Source organism: Cannabis sativa, chromosome 1 (genome assembly GCF_029168945.1).
Source record: "Cannabis sativa cultivar Pink pepper isolate KNU-18-1 chromosome 1, ASM2916894v1, whole genome shotgun sequence".
Taxonomy (NCBI): domain Eukaryota; kingdom Viridiplantae; phylum Streptophyta; class Magnoliopsida; order Rosales; family Cannabaceae; genus Cannabis; species Cannabis sativa.
In genome coordinates, this window is record NC_083601.1 from 62,307,280 (window position 1) to 62,315,018 (window position 7,739).

The following is a 7,739-nucleotide window of genomic DNA, read 5'->3' on the forward strand; positions in this document are numbered from 1 at the left end:
TCTAATAAAATTCTAACTTAATCCGGGATATTCTCAAAATAATTCTTTCATTTAATGTCGTGACATTGCTAACCACATAGCTAAATTTCCACAATTACCGGGCCCAAAATAACGTATTTCATTAAATAATTTCTCAACAATTTACCTAAGTAAGATCATAATCCTACTTCATTTTCCAAGTAATTACATATTTAATAAAATATGTCCATTTAAATATTATTTATTTTCTGGGATATTAAAACTATCCCCCACTTATAGGAATTTCGTCCTCGAAATTTACCTGAAAAGCTCGGGATACAACTCCCGCATCTGCGACTCTAATTCCCAAGTCGCTTCTTCAACTTTGCTATTCCGCCACAACACTTTGACTAGTGGAATAGTCTTGTTTCGCAACACCTTTTCTTTCCTGTCTAAGATCTGTACTGGTTGTTCTTCATATGACAGGTCGGTTTGAAGCTCAATGTCTTCATAACTTAAGATATGAGTTGTATCAGATACATATTTCCGAAGCATCGAGACATGAAACACATTATGAACCCCGGCATAAGGCAGGAGGTAGAGCTAACCGATAAGCTACCTGACCTACTTTCTCAAGAATCTCAAAAGGACCAATAAATCTGGGACTCAACTTTCCCTTCTTCCCGAACCTTCGAATTCCCTTCATTGGGGACACCCGAAGAAAAACAAAATCCCCAACTTGGAATTCAACATCTCTACGCTTTGGATCCGCGTAGCTTTTCTGTCTACTTTGGGAAGCAAGCATACGAGCTCGAATCTTCTCAATAGCCTCGCTCGTTCTTTGGACGGCTTCGAGTCCAAGATACCTACGTTCACCGGCCTCATCCCGGTGAATAGGTGATCGACATTTCCTTCCATAAAGCATCTCATACGGAGCCATGCCAATGGTACTGCGATAACTATTGTTATAAGAAAATTCAATCGAGGTAGGTACTTGTTCCAAGAACCTTCAAAGTCCATTATACAGGCCCTCAACATATCCTCAAGTATCTGAATAGTTCTTTCAGATTGACCATCGGTTTGAGGATGAAAAGTCGTACCTTGAATCTCAACTTAGTACCCATTGCTTGCCGTAAACTTCCCCCAGAACTTGGATGTAAATTTTGGATCTCGATTGCGAAACTATCGACTTTGGGGCACCATGAAGTCGAACTATTTCCTTAATATACAAATCAGCATATTGATCCACTGTATACGTTGTCCTCACCGGGAGAAAGTGAGCAGACTTCGTATATCGATCCACTATCACCCAAATAGAATCATAATACCCTCTTTTACCGTTTCCGGGTAATCCCACCACAAAATCCATATTGATGTCTTCCCATTTCCATTCAGGAATCTTTAGAGGTTGAAGCAAACCTCGCCGCCTTTGGTGTTCGCTTTAATTTGTTGACGGGTTAAGCATTTTGACACATATTCAACAATATCCCTCTTCATACCCGGCCACCAAGATAAAGCTTTCACATCATGATACATCTTGGTTGTTCCCGGGTGTAAGGAGTACGGTGTAGTATGAGATTCATCAAGAATCTCTTGTCTGATTTCTTTGTCAACCGGTACATACGTATCTCTGTTTTGTATCGCAACAACCCATCAGATAAGCATGAAAAGTCTCTTGCCAATCCAGCCTCTAACCTTTCCTTATGTCCCTGTAGCTCAAGGTCACCTTGTTGGGCTACTCTAATTCTTTCCAATAGATTAGATTGTATGGTGATATTAGCAAGTTTTCCAATTACAAATTCAATTCCCGCTCTCGTCATATCCTCACCAACTTGGCCGAGATTTCCTTTAGTTCACAAACTTGCCCCGGTCCTTTCCGACTTAGAGCATCCGCTACCACATTTGCTTTACCGGGGTGGTAGAGAATCTCGCAGTCATAATCCTTGACCGGATTCTAACCATCGTCGTTGTCTCATATTTAAATCCTTCGAGTGAAAAAGTACTTGAGGCTTTTGTGATCCGTATAAATTTCACACTTCTCACCGTACGTATAGTGACGCCAAACTTTTAGTGCAAAGACAACCGCCGCTAATTCAATATCATGGGTAGGATATCGTTGCTCATACTCCTTCAATTGCCTGGATGCATAAGCAATCACTTTCCCTGATTGCATAAGAACACAACCTAACCCTTGTTTGGACGCATCACAATAAATCACAAACTTTTCGTCACCTTTTGGTAAGGTTAGCACAGGAGCGGTAATCAACCTTTGCTTCGATTCCTGGAAACTACCTTCACACTTGTCAGTCCAAACAAACTTACAATTCTTTCGGGTCAACTCAGTTAAAGGCGTAGAAATCTTTGCAAAGCCCTCAACAAATCTTCGGTAATACCCTGCTAACCCCAGGAAACTTCTAACTTCAGTTGCTGACTTAGGTCGAGGCCAGTCACGCACTGCTTCAATCTTTACTGGATCCACTAAAATACCATCTTTACTCACCACATGCCCCAAGAAACTCACCTGAGGTAACCAAAATTCACATTTCTTAAATTTGGCATACAACTTATGCTCCCTGAGACGTTGTAATACCATTCGAAGATGTCTTTCGTGAGTCTCTTCCGAGTCTGAATAAATTAGAATATCATCGATAAAGACAATAACAAAATCATCCAGAAAATCTTTGAACACTCGGTTCATCAAATCCATAAATGTCGCCGGGCATTCGTTAATCCGAAGGACATTACCAAGAATTCATAATGACCATACCGGGTCCGAAAAGCTGTCTTGGGAATATCCTCCTCTCGAATCCTCAGTTGGTGATAACCAGATCGAAGATCAATCTTAGAAAAGACAGTTTTACCCTGCAACTGATCAAATAAATCATCTATTCTTGGCAGAGGGTACTTGTTCTTCACTGTTAATTTGTTTAACTCCCGATAATCTATACACATTCGTAATGTTCCATCTTTCTTTTTCACAAACAAAACCGGTGCACCCCAAGGTGAAGTACTAGGTCTAGTAAATTTTAAATCCATCATCCCCTGTAATTGAACTTTTAACTCTTTCAACTCTGCAGTGCCATCCCGTAGGGAGCTTTTGATACGAGCTCGGCTCCCGGTATTAAATCAATCTCAAAATCAATTTCACGTTTTGGTGGCAACCCTCGTAACTCTTCCGGGAACACATCCGTAAATTCTCGAACTATCGGGACATGCTCCGGTCCCGCTAGTGGTTCCCTGGAAATATCCACAACACTTGCCAGGAAACCAATGCACCCTTCACACAACAAATCCCTTGCCTTAAGGGCTGAAATTAAGGGAATCCGAGATCCTTGCATCTTACCCACAAATACAAAGGGGTCCTCGCCCTCAGCCGAAAAGTTACCATCTTTCTTTGACAATCAATGGTGGCGTTGTATTTAGCAAGCCAATCCATCCCCAAAATAACATCAAAATCCTCCGGATTTAATTCTATCGATCAATCGATAACTCTCTTCCTTCCACAAACACCGGAAGGGATCGAACCCACCGCCGGAGATAACCAACTCCCCAAGAGGGCAACAAGGTTCCAAAACCTCTAGAAAGCACATCACTAGGTTTATTCAGGTGCTCAATTATTCTACTTGAAATATAAGAATGCGTCGCACCAGAATCAATTAATACAGTCAATAAAGTACCAGAACGAAAGCCGACTGTCACAGTAGATGGACCAGCATCAGCCTCAGCTTGAGTCATGGCAAACACTCGAGCAGGAGCGGGTGTATCATCCTTCTTTTGCTCTAACCGTAGCAATTGTGGACAATTTCTCTTCATATGACCCACCATTCCACAGTGGAAACAGCCCTAGCCCGACACTCGCCCAGTGATGCCTTTTACACCTTGGACATTCGGGAAAAGTCCGCCGTTTTCATTCCCACTACGACGGAAACCTTGGTTACCCCGGAATCTTTTGTTTGGGCCTCGCCGCCGATGTTTCACTAGGTCTTTTCCTGCGGTCACCAAGATCGTACCCTACCCGAACCAAGACTCCGCTGATTGTTTCAATGAATCTCTTCTGGCAATATTTTTCTTTCGTATCTGAGCCTCTGCACCCTCAGAAACTAAAGCCAACTCAACTATCTGAGCATAAGTTCGGGCAACCCCCGGTTGTTTAGAAGCAACAATCACATCCCGGACGATGTGTTCATCCAGCCCCCGAATAAACTTGGCTTTTCTAGCAGCTTCAGTAGTCACCTCATCTGAGGCAAACTTTGCCAGTCGATCAAACTTAGTAGCATACTCTGTCACAGTCATACTACCCTGAGTTAACCGTATAAACTCTTCTGCCTTTGCTGCCTTAATAGACTCATTATAATACTTCTCAAAAAATAAGGCCCGAAAAGTTTCCCTGTGTCATATTATTCGTATCATGGCCCTGAGATACAATCTCCCACCAAATACGGGCATCATCTCGTAGCATATAGGTAGCACACCTGACCCGGTCATTATCTTCAACTCGCATAAAATCGAAAATGGATGTTATCATACTCATCCATTGCTCTGCTTTGAGTGGATCAGCACCACCCTCAAACACTGGCGGGTTCGCTTCTCGAACCGTTCATATAATGGTTCCAAACGATTTCTCGCATCCGTGGCACTACTAGAGGTGCCGGAGGATCAGGATTCAGATTTAGAGCAGGCTGAGCTCGCTGCTCTCTTAATTCTCTGATTTGTTCACCCTGCTGCCGAATAGTTTCTTGCATAGCAGCATATAACTGTTCCCAATTAGGTGGCGGTAAAGGGTTCTCTCCCTCACCGGCAGCCCTGAGCCCAGCTAGCTCGCGGGCACCCCTACCAGTCCGCCTTGGGTGCATAACTATACACCTGCGATCACATTCCAAGTAATAACAATACTGATAAGTATTTCCATATATTATAATCCTTCCCACAACATTCTGATATCGACATAATTCAGGTAATCAGGTAATCAGAAAATTAGCAAACTATCTTTTAACTTAAAACTTACTAAACCATGAGTCGATCAGGTCCTTGCAGCCAATGTACATATCAAACCGCCTTCGTGGATCTAAAAACCTTGGCGCTCTGATACCATGTTGTAACGCCCTGTCCAACAGGGACGCCACGTGTGTGCACTTTATTTAAAATACCAATAATTATATAAGATGTAATTATACTAAAAGTGTGGGTAATTAAAAAAATTTTGATAGTTAAAACTCAACCTTTAAACTATTTAACAAAAGATAAGTAACATGATTTATGGGGTTCCCCTGTTTCCAAAATATTTACAAACTGGTTTCAAAGTATTTTACAACATAAACTTTATATTTTCCAAAATACAATCAAAATAGAGCATCCTGTAAACTGGGCTGCCCGCAGCTGGTATGTACATTGCTGCTGTGACCATAACTCATGGTTGTTCGACTTTAGCTTTTCCTTTACCTGCACCATAAAGCACCAGTGAGTCACAGAGACTCAGCAAGAAAGTGACTAAAACAATAATTGAAAGAAAATGATTAACAACTTATTCTCATGCCATTATGTTTACTCACTATTCGATAATAATAAGCATTTCCTTAAACATCATACATTCCTGGTACTTAATAAGGTACCACTTTTACCACTCGTTACATACGAGCTGAATATGTCACTATCGTTGCCCGATAACGCAAACGATAAGTAAGAAACCTAACCGCAGTTTCATGAGTAATTACTCATAACGGTAATAACTTAGTTTCCAACCCTAGGTAATAACCTAGGCTTAATAAGCTTTAATCAACATCATGTTAATAATCAAAATCACCTCCATTCATTCATTGATTTTTAACCACATACGGTGCTTACCACTTTTCTTACCTTAATTCAGAAGTCAAGAATATGGCCGACCTGGGTGGAAAAACAAGCTAGGCAATCCCGGTCCTATGTCACGACAATTGAAACACAATAAATACCTTAACATAATATTCCGGATTAAAACCCTAATTTAGAAATCAAATGTAACCTAACTCCCAACAACCCTAATTTAGGTCAAGCATCCCATATTTAACTTAAAACAGATAGTACACAACTCCCCGGTCAAAACCGAACATAAAACAAACCCGAAGAAATTCTCCCCCGCAGTAACCGGTCGACCGGTTACGGTATACCGTAACCCATCCGGTCGACCGGTTCTGGCGTACCAGAACAAAAGTTCCTTTTCACCAAAATCGAACCAAAACCCCTCCAAACCTATCCAAACTTTCCCGGAAACAGTTTATTAACATACATATGACATAACCTAAGCTGCAAAACACAATGGTTCAATCTCTAGCTTGAAATCACACACTCAAGTGAAGAAATCAAGTTTCTTTTAGCTTTCTCACTCACCAATCAATCCCAACAGCCATGAATTCAATCCAAACATGCATTAACAGACCTTATTTAACTTGGATAACAAACCTACACCTTCACTAAACCTACAGCTTTGAAAATTTTCAAAAAAGTAACAAAACCTAGTTTGAAAACCTAAGAAAACACCAAAACTAAAAGGATGAACTTACCTAGGGTGCAAGGTTAACTTGGAGATGGAGTTTAGCTCTGAAAATTGATGTTGGCTGAAGCAAAACAATCCCTCTAGAGGCTGGTTCAGTTTGCTCGAAGGAAGAAGAGAAGAAGGTTGAGAAAATTTGGTTACTTGTCTTGGAAGGAAGCTTTTCTTCCTTTTTAAAATGCTTTGATTTCTTTTTTTTTAAAAAAAAAAATTTCCTTCCTTTTTATAACAAAAAGGCAGCAACAAAGAAAAGAAAAGAAAAGTCAAAAAAATATTTTCTTGAATTCCTACTTTACCCCTCTCACAAGTAAATAAATTTTTTTTTTTAAAAGAAACCCTAGGGGCATTTTGGTAATTTTACTAATTCCCCAATCCGACATTCTAATAAAATTCTAACTTAATCCGGGATATTCTCAAAATAATTCTTTCATTTAATGTCGTGACATTGCTAACCACATAGCTAAATTTCCACAATTACCGGGCCCAAAATAACGTATTTCATTAAATAATTTCTCAACAATTTACCTAAGTAAGATCATAATCCTACTTCATTTTCCAAGTAATTACATATTTAATAAAATATGTCCATTTAAATATTATTTATTTTCTGGGATATTACAAGGACCCAGACCCAAACCCAAACCCAAATAAAAACCCAAACCGAGACCCAAACCCAAACCCGCCTAGGACCCAAACCTGAACCTAGATCGGGACCTAAACCCAGACAAAAATCGGGACCTAGACCCAGAATGGGGACAGGGACCTAGGCAACGGAACTAGGACTAGGACCCAAGACCCGACCCCAGACCAGGACATGAACCTAGGACCCAGATTGATATCCAAATCTGGACCCAGGGCTTGGACCGAGCGCATAGTCGGTGTTTGGATCTGGGGCCCAGCCCCGGACCCGAACCCAAACCAGGACCCGAACCCAAACCCAGACCCGAACCCAGTCCCAGACCCAAACTTGGACCCAAACCCGTACCTTGTGATCTGAAATTGGAACCAAAACTAGAAGTAGATCGGGACCCGAGAACGGGATCGGAACAAGGACTTGTACCTAGACTTGGAACCGTAACCGGACGTGGACCTAGACTCGGAACCGTAACCAAAATAGGACCTAGACTCTAGCCCACACCTAGACCCGAACTGGGACCCAAACCCGGATCCCAACCCAAACCTGGACTCGGGACCCAAACCTGGACCCAAACTCAAACCCAAACATGGAACAAGACTCGGGACACAGAACTGGGGT

General features: G+C 41.4%; 1 pseudogene; it reads right to left on the bottom strand.

Moving 5' to 3' along the window:
- Positions 1-248: 248 nt before the first annotated feature.
- LOC133029441 (uncharacterized) lies at positions 249-786 on the bottom strand (annotated as a pseudogene).
- Positions 787-7,739: the final 6,953 nt, after the last annotated feature.